Below are 21292 nucleotides of genomic sequence, written 5' to 3'. Positions count from 1 at the left end.
TTAAGTGGTTGACAGGTAGATATTTTGGATTTCTCCTAAATTTGTCTTAAAATGTAAGATACTGGACCTCGGTTGGGCTGGTCGGACAGCTGCAGGAACATTTCCAGTATTTTTAATTCCAAAACTTGACAGGTAGGCCTATGACTATTTTGTACTTTGTTTAAGTATTTTTTTTATATACAAGAGGCATGTATAGTCCTCTTGTAGAAAATCCCAGATGCTGGATTATGTTATCAACTTAGTTACTGCCTGCAATAAATTTGAACTGCTGAAAAATAGCCCTGCATTGTCACTAACATGTGTTTGCATGGCAACGCTAGTATTTGGGCCCGGCACATCTCTCCCAGAGCACATCTCTCCCGAGCTGTTAGTTTATCCGTAATAATAAACTGACTAAACATGTCTGTATGTTGCTGTGGTATTCTACGTCATACAACGTATATTAAATTTACGTTGAATTTAATTTGTACCAGTTATTGAATTATCTACTTTGCAGAGCAGCGTCTGCCAAAGTCTGTTCCTGATGTTAGAAAACAGAATGAACTGATAGCAGAACTCTGTCTCCCTGTCCATCAAAACACTATGATCCAGCATTTTCCTGTAAGCCCAGCTGGGATGACTGCGATTAGTACTGCATGAGGAGATAATACGAGTCTAACAACCCAGACCAGATGTTGGCCTTACTCAGAGGGCTGAGGAGCAGGAGAAGGGCATTTATCAGCACTTAACCTGATTGTGTAAGTGCAAAGAGATGAACAGAGTAAATTACGGTACTTAAAGATGGACATACAGGCAGGTCTGTTTTGTACACATGCACAGTCAATCCCTCTGTTTGACTCAGTTTGATCCTTTTTCCAACGTTTGATTTTGACATCTGAACATCTGGATGTTGAAAATATGTAGCCAAGCCAAGAATCTGCTCAGGAGACAAAAAAGGATGAGCGCCTTTGATTTGCTGTTTGAGGATGAGCTATTATTTAGAACATATAATGGCTCAGAATTCAGAAATAATTCTCTGTGAAAATTCATCCATCCACTTCTTGTTTTTGTATTGCTCATTTTTTCGCCGTAATACTCTCATTCCTTATCTCTCTCTGACACACACCCCTAGGAGAGCCTGGAATTTGAACTCAACCCAGTGAAACCGTCACTGGGTGCCATGCGTTCGTGAACATCGGGAGATGAGTATTTGACTTACCAGGTGTGTGTTTGGTAAATTATTAGGAAAAGAGTGGGGCTGGGACTTAGGGAGGAGAAACAAAGCAGCATATGGTGAGCAAGTGGTTGGTCTGTGACACCCTAATACAAAAGATGTGATTCATGCTCTTTGGCATTGTGTTTGTGGAAAGCCCTGTTTTTGTGGCACATGGAGGAATTGGTCCAGATGGATCTGTCAAAGCTCCGGGCCATGCTGCTAAGTTATCTCAAGCATGGAAAAGCTTTAGTCCGTTTCGCTGTGTGCTTGTTAGACTAAGAATGCTAGGGAACATGATCTGTTGAAAAAATTTTGAAAAGTATTCATGACTGGCTTTCAAGTTCATACGTGACGTGTGCTGACTATGCTTTCTGAGGAGCTTATAGAGGGAAGAGGGAGGGAGGTCAACAGATAATTAGATTCATGTTCTTTATCTAAGGGGATGTTCCATAACACTGATAGTGATAATTAATTATCTTATGCCTTCAGTGTAATTAAAACCCGCTGTTATCTTACTTTTGTTGTGACTGAAGAGCTTTCGTCTATCTTGGCAAATGGGACATGGAAAAAACGGAGCCAAAAAGGAAAGCCCAGGGTGACACATTGTGTGTACAGTTTGTTTTCCATGCAGATTCTCACTGATGTTTTCAGAAGAAGACTTGCCCTCGGTTAAATTTAGCAGTCATTTACTGTTTATCTAACTGAATTAAGAAGTATTTGTGGGATATTATGAAGGACACCATGTAAGATGCATCACAATGAGCCAGAGATGACAGCTTTTTCACCTTGAGTTTGACACTTGGTGATAGCTGAAAAAAACATGCGATTATCGAGGACACTTTAATTGTCGGTGGCTGCGGATCATTGGGTTTTTTGAGGAGGGAAACATTCAGGGTTTTTTGCATTTTGAAGAGCAATATGATCAGATTTAACATTAGATCACAAGTTATTAGTTTAAGGCGAGCATACTTTGTAAAACTAGTTGTACAATGTTTGCTATGTTTCTGGAAAATCTAAGAACAATGCTAAATTAGAATAATATGAGATTTAGATGACCAGTTGTAATTTATAAAGTGGCCAGTGAGTTTATTTTATTTTAACCTTGTTTTAAAGCACACATTTTATACCAAGTTAGATTAAAACAAAGTCTATCAAATCATGACTCTATCGTTAGCTTAATTAGCTACCTAGCTCACTAAGTGATTGCTTGGAAGGAATTATTGGGCTTCTTTGTTGGAGACAGTGACAGTTGTTATTTCTTTTAACAAATCTGAAATTTGACAGGTATACATTAGTAACAGCTTTTGTCCAAATCAGTCTGGAATCGTGTATCTATTATTGTTTTAAAAAAAGAAAAAAAAACATGAAAAGAAATTAAAATTGAAATGCTAATTGGTGCCTGATATCGATGTACATCAACTATAATACAAGCCACGTATCAGAAGCCCTTCATCCATCCATTATCTGTCACTTATCCAGGACTTACGGACAATATTAAGATTCAAGCTATTGAATGTATAATTACTGTTTATTATTAGGGCCCGAGCACCTTCAGTGCGAAGGCCCTATTGTATCTGTAGGAATTTTTCTTTTTTCTTTCTTTCTTTCTTTCTTTCTTCTGACGAAAGGAGTGCCTTTTTGCCCCCCTAAACGTGCCCAAAAAGTCACCAAATTTTGCATGCAAGTCAGGCCTGGCGAAAAATTTGATATTTCATGGTTTGTATTAATGGGCGTGGCAAAATGGCTCAACAGCGCCCCCTAGAAAACTTTGTGCCTCAAGCCCCACAATACGGTTTGACGTACATGCACGAAAATCGGTACACACCTGTATCATGTCACAACTTAAAGAAAAGTCTCTTGGCGCCATGGCCAAAACCGAACAGGAAGTCAGCCATTTTGAATTAATTGTGTAATTTTGGTGCAATTTATGCCATTCTTTCGGCAATTAATACGGCCCGAACCGTAACGTGCACCCAGGTGTGTTGTACATCAAAATGTGCGTCTACATCCTGCGACTACGCGCATTACTTTTCTCTTTCAAAAGTGTTACCGTGGCGACGCTAGATGCCAAAAAGCGTGCCCCCCCTTCATCTGATTGGTCCATATTTGATAGTTCTCCAAAAGTCACCAAATTTTGCATGCAAGGCAGGCCTGGCAATAAATTTGATATTTCATGGTTTGCATTAATGGGCGTGGCCTAACGGCTCAACAGCGCCCCCTAGAATACTTTTCTCTGCCATAACTTTTGAAAGGTTTGACATAAAGAGTCGTGGGTGGTGTCATGGGACTCGGTATTGAGTCCTTGACCATAATTGGTGAAAATTAGCCCCGCCCCTTCTTCTGATTGGTTGTCCCGATTTTCTACTATAACTTTTGAATGGTTTGACATAGAGAGTCGTGGGTGGTATCATCAGATTCTGTATGGAGTCCTTGACCTTCATTGGCCTGAATTAGCCCCGCCCCTTCTTCTGATTGGTTGTCCCTTTTTTCTGCTATATCTTTTGAATGGTTTGACATAGGAAGTCGTGGGTGGTGTCATTTCTGATATGCTTATGGGGGCGGTGGCCGTGAGTGCGAGGGCCCGTTCATCGCTGCTTGCAGCTTTAATTATTTTTATTATTGTTATTAGGGCCCGAGCACTGACAGTGTGAAGGCCCTATTGTATCTGTAGGAATTTTTTACACAGGTTACGTTTGGTTTCGTGGATAACGCCTCCCAACTCACCTTCCCTCCCGTCAACTCACCTTCAGGCCCGAGGTAACAAATAAACACGCCTTGCATTTACATTACCAACACATGTTAAACACGCGTTCATCACCCAGCGATATCAGCAGGATCCAATCTAAAAACGCCTAGTCTCTCAGTCCCCCCTTCCAGACCTACAAGATACATCAACATAGAATCTCCAGACCTTCTGTGTTCCGTTAACACACAGTCTCTATTTGTATATGTATCTAGATTGTATATACAGTATATTTCTGTATTGTCTGCAACAACTACACACAAGCCAAATTCCTTGTAAGTGCAAACTTGGCAATAAACTTGTTTTTGCTTCTGATACGTGATGTGTAGCTGGAAACAAAAATAGTTTATTAACTAGGAAAGGTACATCCAGGCGATTACTTTCAAAACCTAAATAAGAAAACATGGACTTTACAAAGTCCTGAAAGCAAGACAGAGACGGAGACAGAAGACGAGGTATGATTGAAAGAAAAAAAACTCTTGAGCAGTCAATGCATGTTTTTACTTCTGCTAAGGGAGCTCCTGTTTTAATTGTAGAATAACAGGATAAGAATATTTACACTTCACACTAAAAGGCTCCAGCCACGATTCGACCTGCATGGGAACATAATTGTTGTTAGGTGACAGTGTTAATTACTGCGCTGCCTTAATGTTGCACACTGTCAAAACAGTGGGAGTATGAGAGGCTAGTATTATAAAAGAAACAAACAAACAAACTTGAAAACATTCATTCATCTTTTCATACTTGTTTCATCCGATCCCAGAGTCACATGGGGCTGGAGCTCTTCCCGCTGTCATTGGCCTAGAATACAGGTTAATCTAAGTTACCAGTCCATCACAGGGTCACACAAATGCTACAACTAACCATACACACTCACGTTCCCTTTTTCCGATGATTTATACACTCCAATCAACCTAAAATGCATGTCATTGGACTGTGGAAAGAAGCCAGAAATAATCCAATTTGAAGTTTTTTTTACATTAGCTTTTTGTCAGTCTGTTAAGCTTTTTAGTAGGACTCAATTTTACAGTCTAATCAATGGAAAAGCATTGCACAATATTTTTAAAAATTTGTTCACACTGTAGTAAAAATCTGTGTCACATTAATTTAGAGGCCAGCACTTGTTGGCCACTCTGGCCAATCACAGGTGATATTATAAAACCTATCAGAGTGTTTACTCTCTTCAGCTGTTGATTAAATGAATCAAAGTACAGCATGTGTACTTTATTACATGCAATTTTGAACAAGGGATTTGAGTGGTCTCTTTATTTAGTTTCAATTAGAATATAAACTAACCTTCTGTTAAATTGGTGCTGAGTGCAGAATTAACCGATGTCAAAAATTATTCAGCATGTGTTACCTCTTCAGGCAGAGAAAGAGAAAAAACAAACAAACCTAGCAATGTTTGATTCTGATTAGTCTTTGTCACAAAGACCACGTGAAACCAATGAGTGATCACTGGCTGATCCCCCCTCATGGTTAGCTCATAAATTAATGAAACCAGGAATGAAAGATTTCGATGCATGAGAGTCCCTGGTGGTGTTTTGAATTATTTTTGCTTATAATAGTTAGCGTTGGGGATTTTCAGGCATGCATAGTACATTCACGAGGATAATGTGGCCATATATTTTGTGCAGTAAACTCTTTGTGCAAGAAGTTTTCATGGTGAAGGACTAAGAATCCTGCTGACAGGCTGCAGAGAGACCGGCCCAACTTGTATATTCTACTAACAACTTGCTACAGGATGGGATGACAGCGGAGATGACAAGTCAGGCCATGATCAAGGTCAGTGATGAAATGCCAAAAAACCATGCAGAATATTTTGGGAACATCATTGGTATTCATGTGCTAATATCTTGTTGCACCTGCCAAGGAAGGAGGCAGTCATAGAAACTCGAGGAACACAGAGTGAAATCATCCTGAGGGTGTTAGCTCCTAATTATTTTTCCCACAAACACACACATTCAATAATGTGAAAAACATGCATTTAGAATGGAAACGCTCCCCGGGCGATTAAAGAGTGATGGTATTCATCATGTCGTCAACACCAGGGAAAAGCCTGCACCAAAACATGGAAACACATGCTCCAGACTTCCCCTGTTCTTTAAGAGATACTGCTTTCGTTTTGTTACACATTATGAAGAATATGATAACGGTTAGTGGCAGCAGTTTCCTAATTAGTTCAAATACATGTTACAGGATTTGTGATTTATTATTTTATTGATTTATTAATTAGTCATTTGTCGGATTTAGAAAAATTGGTTAAAAATGCATATGCTGTGATATCACAAGTGTGATTAGGTAATATTGTCACAAGTTAACATTTGTTCTTCTTCACAATTCTCTGTGTTTGTCTCTTTGTGTTGGAGAATGGGTGCTGGGTAGAGAGAAAAACACCTGATCTCCATCTCCAATCTGCTCACCTGCACTTAACCAGCAGCTCAGCTCTCCACGCCTCACCAGTTTGTTACACTCTCTGCAATGATCCTGTTTGAGTTTCTTTATGTGGTTGGGATTTCATTTAAAGGACTTTCTGGGACAGTTTTAGTCTCACTCTTTTTCAGAAAACCTGCTCAGGCCATCTATGCTCAAATACTTTTTCCGTGTAAAATAAATTGCCTTTCCCAGCCTTCTTTGCCTTTCCAAATCCTGTATTTGGGTCTAGTGAATCATGACAAATATTTTTAGTTCATAACTGTGGTTATTATCAAATCATTCACAACTCCAGAATTTATGTTTCTCTGAAGTGAGTTGCTCTGCCAACCAGCGCTCACACTTTTATGAAGAGTATTGGTTCCAAACCTCCTCTTAGTGGTGTTTTTAGATGGATCGTTACTTGGATTACAGCCCAGGGTTAAAATTGGAAAAAAAAAAAAAAAAGTTTGGTTTCAAGTTTCAGTTGGTTACAAATACAGTTGCAAGTTAAAGATCTACTGTGATAAGATCCTCTGTGGGGTACGTGCTCATTTATAATAGAGTGAGGTACTGAGGTGAAGTGTAAAACTACACTGTACTCTGATGAATCAAAATTCAAGAGTTTATATCAGAGTATAAGTAGAGATGAGGCTACACAGTAGTTCAAAAAACATTCAATATCTTTGGTTCCCTTAGAGATCGGCTGATAAGCTCAGTCATCCTCAAAGGGCTCAGAGTAGAGCTACTGCTCCACCATATTAAGAGGAACGTCCTGGACACCTCCCTGGTGGGGGGTTTCCAGGCACTACGCCGGAAGGAGACCCCAGGAAAGACCCACGCTGAAGGGACTGGCCTGGGAACGCCTTGAGATACTCTGCGATGAGCTGGATAAAGTAGCTGGAGAGAAGGAAGTTTGAACTACTGCCCCTGCAACAAAAAGCTCAATAATAATACAAAAATTAAAGCTGCAAGCAGCGATGAATGGGCGCTCGCATCCTTGTGCATGTTCAGGCGTGCTGCAGTGGAAGCGCTTGTATGACTTGCATGTAGATTCTTCAGGCCTGGACATTTAGCGGATGACACCAGCCACGCCTCTCTATATCAGGGGTAGGCAACCCTGGTCCTCGAGTGCCACTGTCCTGCATGTCTTAGATCCTACCCTGCTTCAGCACACCGTGATACAAGTACCTGTGTCATCAACAGAGTTGTTCAGACCTTGATGACAAGCTAATGAGGACCATTAATTAGAATCAGGTGTGTTGAAACCGGGAAACATTTAAAACATGCAGGACAGTGGCACTCGAGGACCAGGGTTGCCTACCCCTGCTCTATATAAAACCATTCAAACGTTATGGCAGAAAGTCTGAACTATCAGATATCGACCAATCAGATGAAGGGGCGGGGCTAATTTGCACTAATTATGTTCAAGAACTCAAAACCATGTCCCATGACACCACTTACGAGTCTCTATGAAAAACCATTCAAAAGTTATGGTAGAAAGTAGGAACTATCAAATATGGACCAATCAGATAAAGGGGGGGCACGGTTTTTGACGTCTATCGTCGCCACGGTAACGCTTTTGACTGAGAAAAGTAATGCCCATTGTCGCAGGATCGAGACGCACATTTTGATGTATAACACACCTAGCTGCACGTTACGGTTCGGGCCGCATTAACTGCCAAAGAAATGGCATAAATTGCGCCAAAATTACACGATTAATTCAAAATGGCTGACTTCCTGTTCGGTTTCGGCCATGGCGCCAAGAGACTTTTCTTTAAGTTGCGACATGATACAGGTGTGTACCGATTTTCGTGCATGTACATCAAACCGTATTGTGGGGCTTGAGGCACAAAGTTTTCTAGGGGGCGCTGTTGAGCCATTAGGCCACAATTTGGTGACTTTTGGGGCACGTTTAGGGGGGCAAAAAGGCCCTCATTCGTCAGAAAAAAGGTATACGCCGCAAGGAAATAAAATTAAAATGCATTCCACCTTTTTTTGATTCAGTATTTTTGAATGTGCTGTCAGTCTCAAAAACATTTGAGCTTTTTTGTTTCATTATTTTTTTTATTTTTTGAATACACATATAGCGTTGAGTACCTCTTGCTCCGTGGTACTTCCTTGTGGGCAACTGTCCTTATAGCCTTTTCACTAAATGTTATGCCTTTGGGGGAAATTAGAATCAGAGAAGCATCTTTGAAGCATCTTCCCAGCAAGGATTTATCTCTTCGTTAGCCTATACGAAGTCTGACTGTGGAAGCTCAGACTTCTCCACAGAAAGCCAAAAGTGCATTAAGATATTAATTCCCCAAGTAGTTATATCTGTGTTTTTAGATTATTTCTGCCTAATCAGTGTTGTTGACACTTTTTCGGATTTGAGGGGCCAAGATGAAGTGAAAATGGTGTCAGTAGAGCAGTGGACTATGGTTACTTTGTTATCGGTTTGTTCATGCAGTTCTTCAGAAATCAGACAGTGTGAAATTGCAGGACGGTCAATAGTGACACTCACTATTGCTCGCTAAGAGTTTGTTTATCAAAGCACACACATAACTGGTGTGTCACACTAACCATGGAGTAGGCTCTCTTTTCCTCTGTATAGATTTACATTATTTTTATTTTACCTTTATTTGCATGGGACTCAATTCCATATTTTTCTGTTGCAGTTTACACTTTAGGATGAATGAAATGTGGTCACTGCGCTTTATTTTGCCTTCATTGTCCCATTTGCAGCCTCGACAAATGGGAGGCTCTCTTAACTTGTGTGTAGGTAAAATAAAATAAAAAGAAATTGGCTTAGGTGTCAATATTAGCTTTATTCAGTTTCTGTCGAGATTATCTGTTTTTTGGTCAAATATGAAAGATTCTTTTATTACCAGTGGATTAACAAATGTCCGTCTTGCCACAGGAGAGTACAAAGTACACCCAAGTTAAACTCCAGAACATTAACTAACCAGATCAACAACTTTCCATCTTATTTAGCTGCAACAGTAATGTTATATAAGCCTCAGCACGGATACTGTACACAACAGCATCCAGATGGAAAGAACTGGTTCTCTCACAGGATGCAAACAAGCTCCTGATGGGAATTTACACAAAAACCCAGTGTTAACCAGCGCAAGCAGAGATGAAGAGGATGAGAATACTTTACACATTACAGAAACATTGACACTGTGCTATCCGTGTCTCTTACTATTTTGTGTTTTCAAAGGGCTGTTGCTTCTGTACACTGGGAACAGGAAATGGTCGGAGGGTGTGCTGAGCGGGAAGCTCAGAGGCTCCAATCCAGGAGTCCCTGCAGCCGGCTGTAATTGGCTTCTTCATCCGTCCAAGGATTATCACTCACTCCTTATTTGTGTTTATAACAATAAGCAGTAACTCAGGGTACATGCAGACAAGTGTCATCTCACTCTCCATTTTTTTAGAATGAATAGAATAAAGATGAATGTGTTTGTAATAGCTTACTATTGACTTACATAGTTCGTACAGCCTTGTGTACGTACTACTCTTAAAAGCATGTGCATATCAGTCTGTGGGGTAACTTTGTGGAATGGTCTGGATGATGAAATCAAAAGCAAAGCAATTATTGACAAGTATAAAAATGTGGACCTCTAAAGAACTCAATTTGCCTTCCATATGTATTTCTTTGATTGTTATTTTATTCCTTGTGGGATGGATCATAACCGATACAAATATAACTCTGTGACCATGATCCATGACCAGCCATGCATTCATGGCTGGTCATCTTAGAGATGACTGGGAGATTGGATTTTTGAATTTAGGATATTGTAGGAGACCGGTTTAATTATGCCTTGATCTTGTTTATTGGTTGTTTGTGTTGTATTTATTTTTTTGTTATTTTGTCTTTTCTTTCTTTTCTTTTCTTTTCTTTTCTTTTCATTTTTAAATGTTTATATGGCATATATGATATGATATTGTGAGGAAGGGACAGGACTAAATAAGCGTTTTGCTTCCTCCTGTTCCCTCTCGAACACATTGTTTTGCTGTCTGTTTTATTTTTGGATGAGACTGTTAAATTGTTTTGCTTTTTTTATATGTTGATGCTTTTAATTTGATGGGTTTTGTTGTGTTCGAGACAAAGCCAACAATAATTAAAACAAAATACAGTAACTACTGTGTGTGTGTGTGTGTGTGTGTGTGTGTGTGTGTGTGTGTGTGTATATGTACAATATATATATATTGCTTCCAGGGAAGTATAGACGAGTCTTTTTTTTAATTTCAAACGGCAGCAAAGTTATTTCTGGAAGCTGAATACAATTAAAACAAGACACTGCAAAAGAAATACCTCAATATTTCATGTAGCATTAATATTTTATATAAAATTAATGTTCAATGAAAAATTAATCGGATAGAGTTTTGGCATGGTGAAGTGAAATGAGGAGGACTCTGACAATGCTGCGGTGATCTTTGATTACTCTCGCACAGGTTATTCTTCAGTGTGTGTGTGTGGTTTGAATCCACTCCTGCGCGCTCACGGCTCCCTCAGACCCGCTGCTGTTGTCTGAATGAATGTGAACTGCTTTATTGGACGGGTGTGCCACCTGCCGCTGCGTCACGGCCGCCCTGCCCAATCCCGGCGCGCTGGCTGCGTGCGCCCTCGGAGATCCCGAGCGGCTCCTCGCACCGACCAGCCCACAGCTCGGTGACCGGGGACGCTGGTGGAAGCTGGCGGAGCTTGAGAGTTGAGGCCCCGGCTGCGCTTCACATGCGGCTGGATTTGGACTGCCGTGGCAGCCGCTCCACCAAGCATGGAACCATGACAAGTTTGACTGGATTGCCATTTATTTTTTTGTCTTACTGAATTTCACCGCGCGCATCAGTGACTGACAATGAGGTAAGTGAGGATGAAGGAGAAAAAAGAAAGGAAAGTTTTGAAAATATCAGAGTAATAAATGTGCTCGTATTCTCCAGAATCGGTTTAAAGCCTGAATTATAGTTCCGCGTTAAATCGACGGCGTAGTTTACGGCGTAGGGTTACGCGGCGACGCGCATCATACGCCGTAGGTTCTGCGTTGGTGTAACGCAGAACTATAAATCAGCCTTAATGCTTCACCATTGCGCACGTCTTCTCCTTGGCAGCGACGCACTTAAAAGTTGCAGAGAAATCCGGTTTTATTATTTCATTCGCATGTCTCCACGGCGAACGCGTTTTTTATGCAAGATAGGAAAGCAAGTTGGCTTTTTGACGAGCTTTTCGTTTAACTGCAAGTTTTGGCAAACAAGTGCAGCTGCTGTCCCCCGCTGGCCGGCGCAGCATCCCTGCCCAGCTCACTGCTGATGCCTCTGAAAACACAAGGGCCCTCTCAAGCATGACATCTGGCCAACTTAAAGCGACACTACGTAACTTTTCCACCTTAATATCATATTTCCAGAGTCATTGTGATGGTACATCAACTTCCAACAGGTTTAATGACACCTCTTTCATGATCTGAGGGGGTCTGTATCGCCTTCACTGGCACTATGTAACTTTGAGGAGCATGGTAGGAACCCTGCCACACTAAAAAACTACAAATTTTACGGCTTTGACTGCTTTACGGCACATACGTCACTTCCCCCTCCTTCCCGATTCGCAGTCGAGACGAAAATGGGCGGGGCTTGGAGCGCAGAGCTCCGCAGAAGCTGGTAACCCGTTGCTGCAGCAGCAGCAGCAGCAGCTCCACATATAACAGAACAGGGAAAAGATCCTAATGGTTTAACTTTTCAACGGTTTCCTGCTCGGAGGCAGAACCACGCAGGCCAAGTATCTGATATAACGGAGTAAAAGAGTGAAAGAGTCGTCGGCTCGCTTTGGATCGCGGCTGTAACGACCAAACACACAGTAAAGCCTGAATTATGGTTCTGCGTTAAATCGACGCACACCTACGGCGTAGGGTACGTGGCGATGCGCAACGTACGGCGCGCGTCGCCGCGTCCCTTACGCCGTAGGCTCTGCGTCGATTTAACGCAGAACCATAAACAGGCTTAAACCACAAACACTCACACAGACGGGCGTCGGATCAAAACACGGGTTTTATTCCCCACTTCGCCAGCTAAACGCAGTTGCTGGCCAGCTCTCTGCGGTGCAATTAACCCCAATCTTCAGATAAAACTAGTTTGTTGAGGAAAAAATATTAACTCTTATTTGTAGCTGCAGAGGAAAAAAATAATCTCACGAGGAGCCTCTTCAGCATAATACAGCGTTCAAAAAAAAAAAAGAAAAGAGAAGTAAGAGGTATACAAAACATGTACTGTATGTTGTATTATACAAATTTATTGAAACATATGGCTCTTCAGTAGAGATTTCATATGGATCCAGACCGTTAATAATCATTATTTTCTCCATATACTGCTCCCTGGCTTCCTTGTTTAAGGTATCCCGGTAAATTCCAGTTCCTTTCCAGCAGTTTAACATCTTTTTTTTTGTGTTCTGTCTGTTCACTTGGTGAAACAGAAAAGCATCCCGTCTTCTATCAAAACAAATGCAGCGACGGGACAGGAGTTTTCCGGCAGTACGCGCTGGTGCTCATGGGAAACGTAGTGTTCTTTCTGGTAAAACACTACCGCTTTTGTCCAAAAGATGCCGCCAAACTCAGAAAAGCTGAAAGTTACGTTGTGCTGCTTTAAGTGAAAACAGGTATATTCTTTCTTTCCTTTCTTTTTTATTTTACTTTATTAATTTCTGGAGTCCTTAAAGTGAAAGTTAGTAAAATTGAAGAAAGAATACAGTCTCTGCAAGTTGCTTATTCTCTTTCTTATGGCAGCTATCATAAAATCACATGAAGGAGTTTATCCCTGAGTAGCTGAGGAAAGGGAAAGAAATTAATCTTGTCCTTACATGGGAAATGGAAGGCTTTCATGAATTGGGTTGGATGTTTATTTATGAAGTCCGTAAATGGGAATGTGGAGGAATGTTCCCTCTCAGTGACCAGGGGGTACATTGACATTGTGCTGGATAATGAATGAGAGCAGAGCGAATGGCATCACTGCCACGGTGCAAACATTTTCCCTTTGAGCCGCAGCTATTCATCATCACAGAAGCACAGACGATATGAGTTTGTCATTTTGTGTAGTTGTATATGAATCACACACCACTCACTTTTTAATTTGTTGCATATATCAACACAGCCAGCGTGTTTTTGTATAAAGGTTTCAACAAAAGCCCTGATTGGGAACAGTACAGCCAAGTTCTTTGCAATGGTGAATGTAAAGGTGGAGGGAGTCTGTCTAGATGTTTATCGCCTTCCACTGGCTCCTTTTGTGGAGGGATGCAGTGGAGGATGTTCAGGGATAAAAGACATGAAAGAGGGATGAGACGGGAAGGTGAACCGCAACAGAGCTTTCATGGAGTGATGCATTCTTTGAGCCCCGGTCACTCTCTCTTGGTTTTTTTTGACCGATTTTTTTTTTTCTTTCTTTTTTTTTTTCTCTCATGCACGATGCTGCCATGATATTGATGAGGATTTTATTACTGCCCTTCTGACCATGGCGATGGAGGCCGGGATAGCTGCTATTGGGATGAAAATGCCTTTGCTTTTACCTGCTGTTGTATCTGTTGTACTATGTGGGGGCTAGTTTTTGCAGAGGTTTCCATATTGGCTACTGTTGAATGCCAACTGCCATATTTGTTACTCAGGGTTTTCTCTTCTTATTTGTACAAGATAAACAAATATTATACAAAAACAGACCTAGTATTTTAGGCTTGCTTCATCACGATTATCATTGCAGTTTAAGGTGTATATATTAAACTATAAAAATACAGAAAAAAACAATTGAGAAAAATATATTTGGGTGTCTGAAAAAAATACTCAGCTATAATGCAACTGCTTTCCTTTTTTTGTAGCAACTTTAGCATGAAAAAAATGTCATCCAGTGACCTGTTCAGATTTGATGTCTTCTTTGACAACACAGGCCCAATCAGAGGAGAGTTATCGAGGTTCTCCCTCTTTATCTGAGCCTAATTTTATACGGATTTCAAGCAGTATCAATGATTTCAAATGGAGTCAAGTGGCTTACTCCACCCGCTGAAACTGTCTGCTGTTAACGGAGGGTTAAAGAAGTATTTTAAAGGTGGCTTTTGACCTGCATTCCTATGATATTTTTAGAAGAGCACCTCATAGAGATTAAATTAAGAACTAAGACAACACAATTCTGTCGTCTTTTGAAAAAAATACATTTGTATAATCTATACATTTGTATAATCTATACATGGATGCAATAAACAGGTTATAGCTATCAATGGAACCTTATTATTTTTTGGTGTAGATATTTTATACATTTACAAAACTCCATATCACTTTTCAGTAGTGAATATGATGTATTATATAAAAATGTGAAAAGAACTTAAAAGTTACTGATCATACAACCCATTTTTTTAGCCAGTGTTTGAAGTCAGTATAATTAAACTGAATTAAATCATTTTCACTTCCGTTCATTTATACTTCATACTGTACAACCCTGAAGGAAAAATACACTTTTGCAAAAAAAAATCCAATGAATCCAGAAGGCTTTACATTGTTTGAATCTATCACCGTCCCCAAAGCTAAGGGGCAAATATCAAGGTGAGGAACCTTAAAGTGCACAATTATGAGATAGTCTTGATCTGTTCCTATAAGATGATAATCGGGTCTTCACAAAGTCATTTCAGTGGCAAAGCTTGGCAAAGTCAGAGGTTTTTCAAAAGATTAGTTGAATTAAGAGAAAAAAATAAAAATAGAATATAGCGTGGAAATAAGTTCTGAGCACAAGACGTACACTAGTAAATTAACCATTTGGGTGCTGTGTTCAGTTCCTGACACCAACAGGCTGCTTTTTATATATAGCAGGAGACAGTGAAGCGTATGTTACTGGAGTCAGCTGGCTAAAAGACAGGCTAACTCTCCCATTGGGTTTCATTAGAGCTGGTCTTGATGTTAAAGCCTGTTTAATCCACTTTCAACACCATGCAGACCACGGCAGAGCAAAGTTCAGTGTCTATCTTTAGACAGCGCATAGACTGAAACTTTTCCATCTCAGCTCAATTATTAAAATAACAGCACAAAATTCCCTGTAGCTATCTTTTAAATGCCTCAACTGAAGAGGCTCTTGGTGGACAAAACTTGGTGAAAATTGCCAGCACTGATTGGTAAAGGTGTTTTCATCCTCAGATGGAAGGCTGTCAATCACTGTCCGCACAATAAAGTTGCCCATAAACAGCTGTGTTTATGCAGCGCTGCGCTCTTTCTCCCCGTCTCCTCGTGTTCCTCCAGTAAAGCAGACGCGCTGCCGGAGGGTGTGATTACACTAAAGCCTTATGTGGTGAGTGCTTTGCCCGTTTGTCTTTGTCTCCACTCTCTGGGCAGCCGCTGTTGTTGTCCCAGTTTGTGGCGCCTGCTTTGTTTCAGAAAACAGTGCTTGGAAGACAGAGACAGACTTCATCTTGATATCCTGGATATGGTAGTGAGAAATCTCCACACTTCATACTGTATGGCTATCAATCTTGATACAATCCATGGAAAAAGGGTTTGATCAATGTTTCATTGACTTTGCCTTTATTGTCATGGTTGCATTTAATTGCAGTAATGGCATCTCATGGATGCAGTTGAGGGTTTTATAGCTGGTATATCATGCGTCTTAAACTGACACATTTATGACTCGCTGACCTTTTCTAGTTGTCATAACCTTAGCCGGGGCTTCCCTTTATTAGTGGCAATTAGGTGTTCAGTTGAGGGCTGTTAACCATGGTGCTGCTCCGTGTTTACCTTAGGATATTGGGCATGTTCAGCACACAACAACCCACACACAAATCAAGATAATGCAGGAGAGTCACAATGCAAGGGTCGGGTGTAGGGCCAGGAAATTAAGAGGTAAAGTGGAAGTCAACCGAGTTTAACATGCAGTCTGTTTTCTGGGGAGGTGCATGTTTGAGTCTGTTCACTGTAACAGCAAATGTTCCACCAACAGACGCTGCCATGCTGTTATACAGATGAGCAGGGATTAGACTATGCTATCCTGACTAATTCTATAACCGATCAATGTCTTTTTTTGTTTGTTTGTTTTGTTTTCTTAGAAAGTTTTAACCAGACCACTTAACAAGTCTCCTACCGCAAAGACATGAAGTTTAAATTCAGAATTACTGACAGAACAATGTAAGTAATACAAACTTGACAGAGTTAAATAGTTAGTTTCACAAAATATTTTTAATATTGAGACCAGCGAAAATGCAGTGAAATGGAAAAAAAAGAAGAAAAAAAAAGTCTAATCTGGGAAAAAATCTTTATTGATACCAGAATTGATTCCAAGTCTGAGTCTAAGTATTGTGGTTTTTGAACCGGACCTGGACCCATTGCTCTACGAATGCAGTGGAGGGCATGTCCGTCAGTCTTGTGCTGATTCAGAAACAACTTCATCATCGTGTTAATCTGCTAGTTGAGATCTCTCCAGCTCCGTTTCAAAGTTTGACAGTTAAACTCACCAAAGGCTCAAAGAAATTCGACATAGATCTTAATGTTGTTCCTTGTTTAAGGACCCATTTTCAATGTCACATAACTGACCAACATCTTACATCTTTAAACAGACGAGAACTGAGACTGACGATTGACAAGACTTGCGCAAAAAAAAAAAAAAAAGAAAGTTAAATCAGCATAGTTCTGCAGAATATTGATCAAAGTTCCATTAAGAGCTGGATTTCTTAGTATCTAATAGACTGCAGGAAAGGAACCATAAAAGATTTTCAATGCCTTAATTGTTGAAAATATTGTTTTAATTATTCAAGTGAAAATCATGGGAAAGTTTGTCGCTTTAGGCGTCTGTCTCATGATGCAGCGCCGGCTTTTGTGCTGGTCAGCCCCAGCTCAATTTAACCCCTGGATATGAGTATTTACATATAAATTACACATTTCTACCAAGCCCTGTTGCACTCCCGGTAAACTTGGCTTATTATGCAAAACTTTTATCTCATTAAATACTCCTGGTTGTGCCGTATGTTTCATTCACTTTCCTCTGAGTTCTTAGTCAGGCTTTCATTTTCACTCACCCCCTCCGCCTTGTGCCACCACTTTGCCTCCCTCTAATTCTCCCCCACGATAAATAAATTCCCATTTCTATTCAGTATGGAACATGACTACTAATGTTATATTCTCTTTCTGTCCCTGATGTTTGTCACAAGTTAAAAACCTGTTGGTGGGACCTTAAAATCGTTCTATAAACTGCAAGTGTTAATGGAGTCCTGACCTCTTTAAGACTCTTTCCATCTCCACGTACTTTGCAGCGAGGCGAACTTGTGCCAGAAGCTTTTGGACTGCCACATTCTGTCTGTTATTAGCAAGTAAATCAATAGCAAGTTCTCTGCCGGGATTTTCAGTGTGGGTTCGGAGTGAAGTCAGAAAAGAGCTGCAGACAGAGAGAGAATGACTAATACAGAGGAAGATAGGATTTAGAGAATATTGGTTCTCTGGTTGTATGCAGGTACTGTTTGTGAAAAACTTTGGTAAAAGAGTGAATCATCCGCTTGTGTGTTGGTACAGAAACTGGGAAATTATGGGGGTGATAGGTGTTTTTCATAGCCTGAACGAGTCTCAACCTCACGCGCTCACGCGTTGCTTTCTTTAGTTTAATGATGTGATCTCTGATGGCTGGTTTATTTTTCTGAGGTAATGTAGTTTGACACAACATTGATCGCAATAAAGATTGCTTTGTAGATCAAACTCAGATGTACATTATTCTCCGCCTCCTTCAGTTTAGTATATATATATATATATATATATATATATATATATATATATATATATATATATATATATATATATATATATATATATATATATATATAAAATACTCCCAGTAGCTCTAGGACATTGAGGTTTAAGTAAAACAAATACATTTCTAACAATAATGAACTCTTAATAAACATTTTGAGGTAATATAAGCTGAGTGTTTGGCTGTCTTAATAAACTTTGCAGCTGGCCGACCACTTTGATTTTTATGAGGGGGTTGAGTTTCAAGTGTTAACAAGATGGTAGTTATTACTGGCTTAGCTTTCACAGTACCCTACAGCTAGTAATCCTGAAAACAGCCAGTAAAATACGAATTCAAAGACCAGTAACTAGATGCCTGTAAATGAAGGTGAAGTGACGCAGTTGATAGATGGTGACTGCCTTTAGTAATGAAAAAGAAGAAAAAAAAGCAAAATAACTCCACAATCATGCAGAGGGGAAAAAAAGCAACAAACATGAAATTTGATGATTTTCCGTCTTGTTGGAAAGTGCGTGCTGGATGTGTTTGTCCACACTGTTGCTGGATTCTCCATGCAGTCAAACGGCTGCAGGCTCGTATACCAAGCGACTCTCTGCTTGAATGGCGAAGTTACAAGCAGCGTGAAAATGCATTAAAATAATAAACCTGCTGGTTGACACACATGCCTGCTCATGCAAGTGGTACCCCCTAGATGAATGCTTGGAACTGTGTCAAAGTTTTTAATTAGATTGGTGGCAAACCCCAGCTGTTTTTGGGATACATATGCAAAGCAGCTGTGTGAAAAATGAAGACTGCACACCCACATTCTCTCTGATATTTATGAAGGGACACTGTGGTGTCTCCAAAAGACAGAAGTCCACTTCTGTTGTAGTTTAAAATCTTTGGGTAAGACCCTATATAACACGTCAGGTCTACCATCTTTGCAACGACAATGGACCACATTAAGTAAATTCTCATCTGCTGCTTCCTCTTGAGGCTTGTGTTAACTTCTTCTCATAGCTTGTGCTATATTTTTACTGCACAATGCATGTTTGGCAGCTAGCATCTAGTCGTATTCTGTGGCTTGTTTTTAAACTTGATTCAGATTTATAGTATTAAGAGGGTAAGAGCTGAGTAACTTTGACAAATGGTTATGGTTTAGACAGTGAAGGCCAGAGCGTCAGTCACAGAGATTGATTCAAGGGATTTAAGGTACATCTACATTATATCCTCAGGAGCTGAAATAATGGTGGAAAATGGACAGATGTGATGTCAGTGATGCCAGTGACACTGGTGCATTTGTGCCATAAAAAACAATCTAGTGGCACTTAGATGGAAAGGGTTCTTAAAGTGAGGTTACAGTGCAGAAAACAGTGAAAGATCCCTTCAGCTTGAGTTTAAATGGCTGTGAGAAAAAGTGATGGTCACATGTTTTGAAGCAAAATTGAGCTGTCAAGTGGTGAGGGAGAATTTTTGTTCCTCTTACTTGTTCAAAAAAGAAAAAAAAGGTACTGGATCCATTTGATCTGTTGTCAAGAGTAAGGAGTTTTATCATCTGATTAAAGAGCTCTGGAGTTCATCCTATCATTTCCAATCCCACTGATGCAGTTTGATGACCTGCTGAAACTCCTGGAATCACAAATGAATAAGAAGGTTATGAACCTCTGCCATCCAAGTCTCCCTGTCATCTTTTTCATTGTTTTCCATAAAGGGTTTGGTGCGCTTATATCACGGGAATCCGTTTGTCAGGGTGCTTTGATATCTTAAGTGCTTTTCCCTTGAAATACATTCTTTTGACACGGAGAAAAAAAATCCACGTGTACCTGAATGCGACGCTACAAAACCTTTGTGCTGCTTCTTTTATGGCGAGGTGAAACTAGGGTTGTCTTTGCGTCTGTTTGTTTTTTTGCTGGCATGTGTCACAGGAGAGGCTGCGGCTGGAGAGGATGTTTTGATGCGCTGGAGTTGCTGTTGCAGGTTGTGTTCATTAATCAAACAGAACTGTAACATGCTTGTCTGCCTTATCAAAAAATGTGATCATGATGAAGTCCTGGGATTTTAAGCTTTTGGTCCTGTTTTACCTCTAATAATTTGGATCCAGACCACCAATCTTTTTGGGTCTCTGTCTTAATGTTTTAATCACTTTTGGGAAAACTGTGTTCACAGAGGACAAAATGATCAGCACCAAGCAGTAGGGGTGGGTATTGGGAAGGACCTCACGATACGATACGCATCACAATACTTGAGCCACGATACGATACACATATCCCGATTATGCAATATCCCGATTATTATATTCTACATAGTTTACCGAAAAATTTAAAAATGCATTACACATCTTAAAATCCAAGTTGTATATATGTACATCAGATGATAGTGATAGATCTTAAAATCCGAGTTGCACATTCATCAGATTATAGTGACAATTCATGGGACAAACTGAGTCAAAACAATGTTTTATTATAACTATACAAGCTAAAGTTACAACATATTTGTATATGTTTTTCATATTATTTACATCATATGAAATTAACATTAAATTTAGTATGAGGTTGCTTTAATTATGTGGCAAATGATAATAAACACAAGAAAGATGGGTACTAAAACCAAGGACAGGCACAGTGATCAGTCAGTATAGATATAAATCCATAAATAAATAAACCTCTGTCCATTATTTTTCATTTTTTAAGGACAGGCAATTGTGTTATATAAAAAATAAATTATAAAATGAAATAAAACGTGAAATAAAACCTGAGCTCAGTGCAGGGCCCTCCCAGGGTTGGTAGAGAGTGGCAATGCCCAAGACTGTCACTTAGGTAGGAGCACTGGGTGATATAATGGGAAAAAGATTGGGGATAAAAAAAAAAAATAAAAAAAAAAATCGATATTAAAATTTTGAATATCGATATTGAATCGGCTGGAAAAGTATCGCGATATATTGCCATATCGATATTTTTGCCCATCCCTACCAAGCAGGAATCAAACTCAAGTTCACCCATGATTTGGGGTAAATTTCTAATATACTGTATGACTGTATGGTGGAGCATCACAGCATGTGACTAATGGAAAAACAATTTAAAAGAAAATGGTGATTTTGAGGTCCATGACTAACATAATGTGTCCTCACATTTTGCACGTGCAGCAATATAGAGTGACATGTATAGACTTTTCCTTGTATATGTGAGATAACGGCAATGAATTCTGCAGCAATCTCAACTTAAGTTCATATTTCCTCA

The 21292-nt window shown here is 39.9% G+C and overlaps 1 protein-coding gene across 1 annotated transcript in view; it reads left to right on the top strand.

Annotated features, from left to right (window-relative positions):
* The first annotated feature begins 11013 nt into the window (after nucleotides 1–11013).
* Nucleotides 11014–21292, top strand: part of chrm3a (cholinergic receptor, muscarinic 3a) — a 109066-nt gene continuing 98787 nt past the window's right edge. The window contains exon 1 of the mRNA XM_061744784.1: nucleotides 11014–11202. The gene's annotated coding sequence lies outside the window, so the exon portion shown is untranslated. The remainder of the gene's footprint in view (nucleotides 11203–21292) is intronic.

This window comes from Cololabis saira, chromosome 17 (assembly GCF_033807715.1).
Source record: "Cololabis saira isolate AMF1-May2022 chromosome 17, fColSai1.1, whole genome shotgun sequence".
NCBI classification, from domain to species: Eukaryota; Metazoa; Chordata; class Actinopteri; order Beloniformes; family Belonidae; genus Cololabis; species Cololabis saira.
The sequence above is the reverse complement of the archived record's forward strand: the minus strand, read 5'-3'. Positions and strand labels throughout refer to the sequence as shown.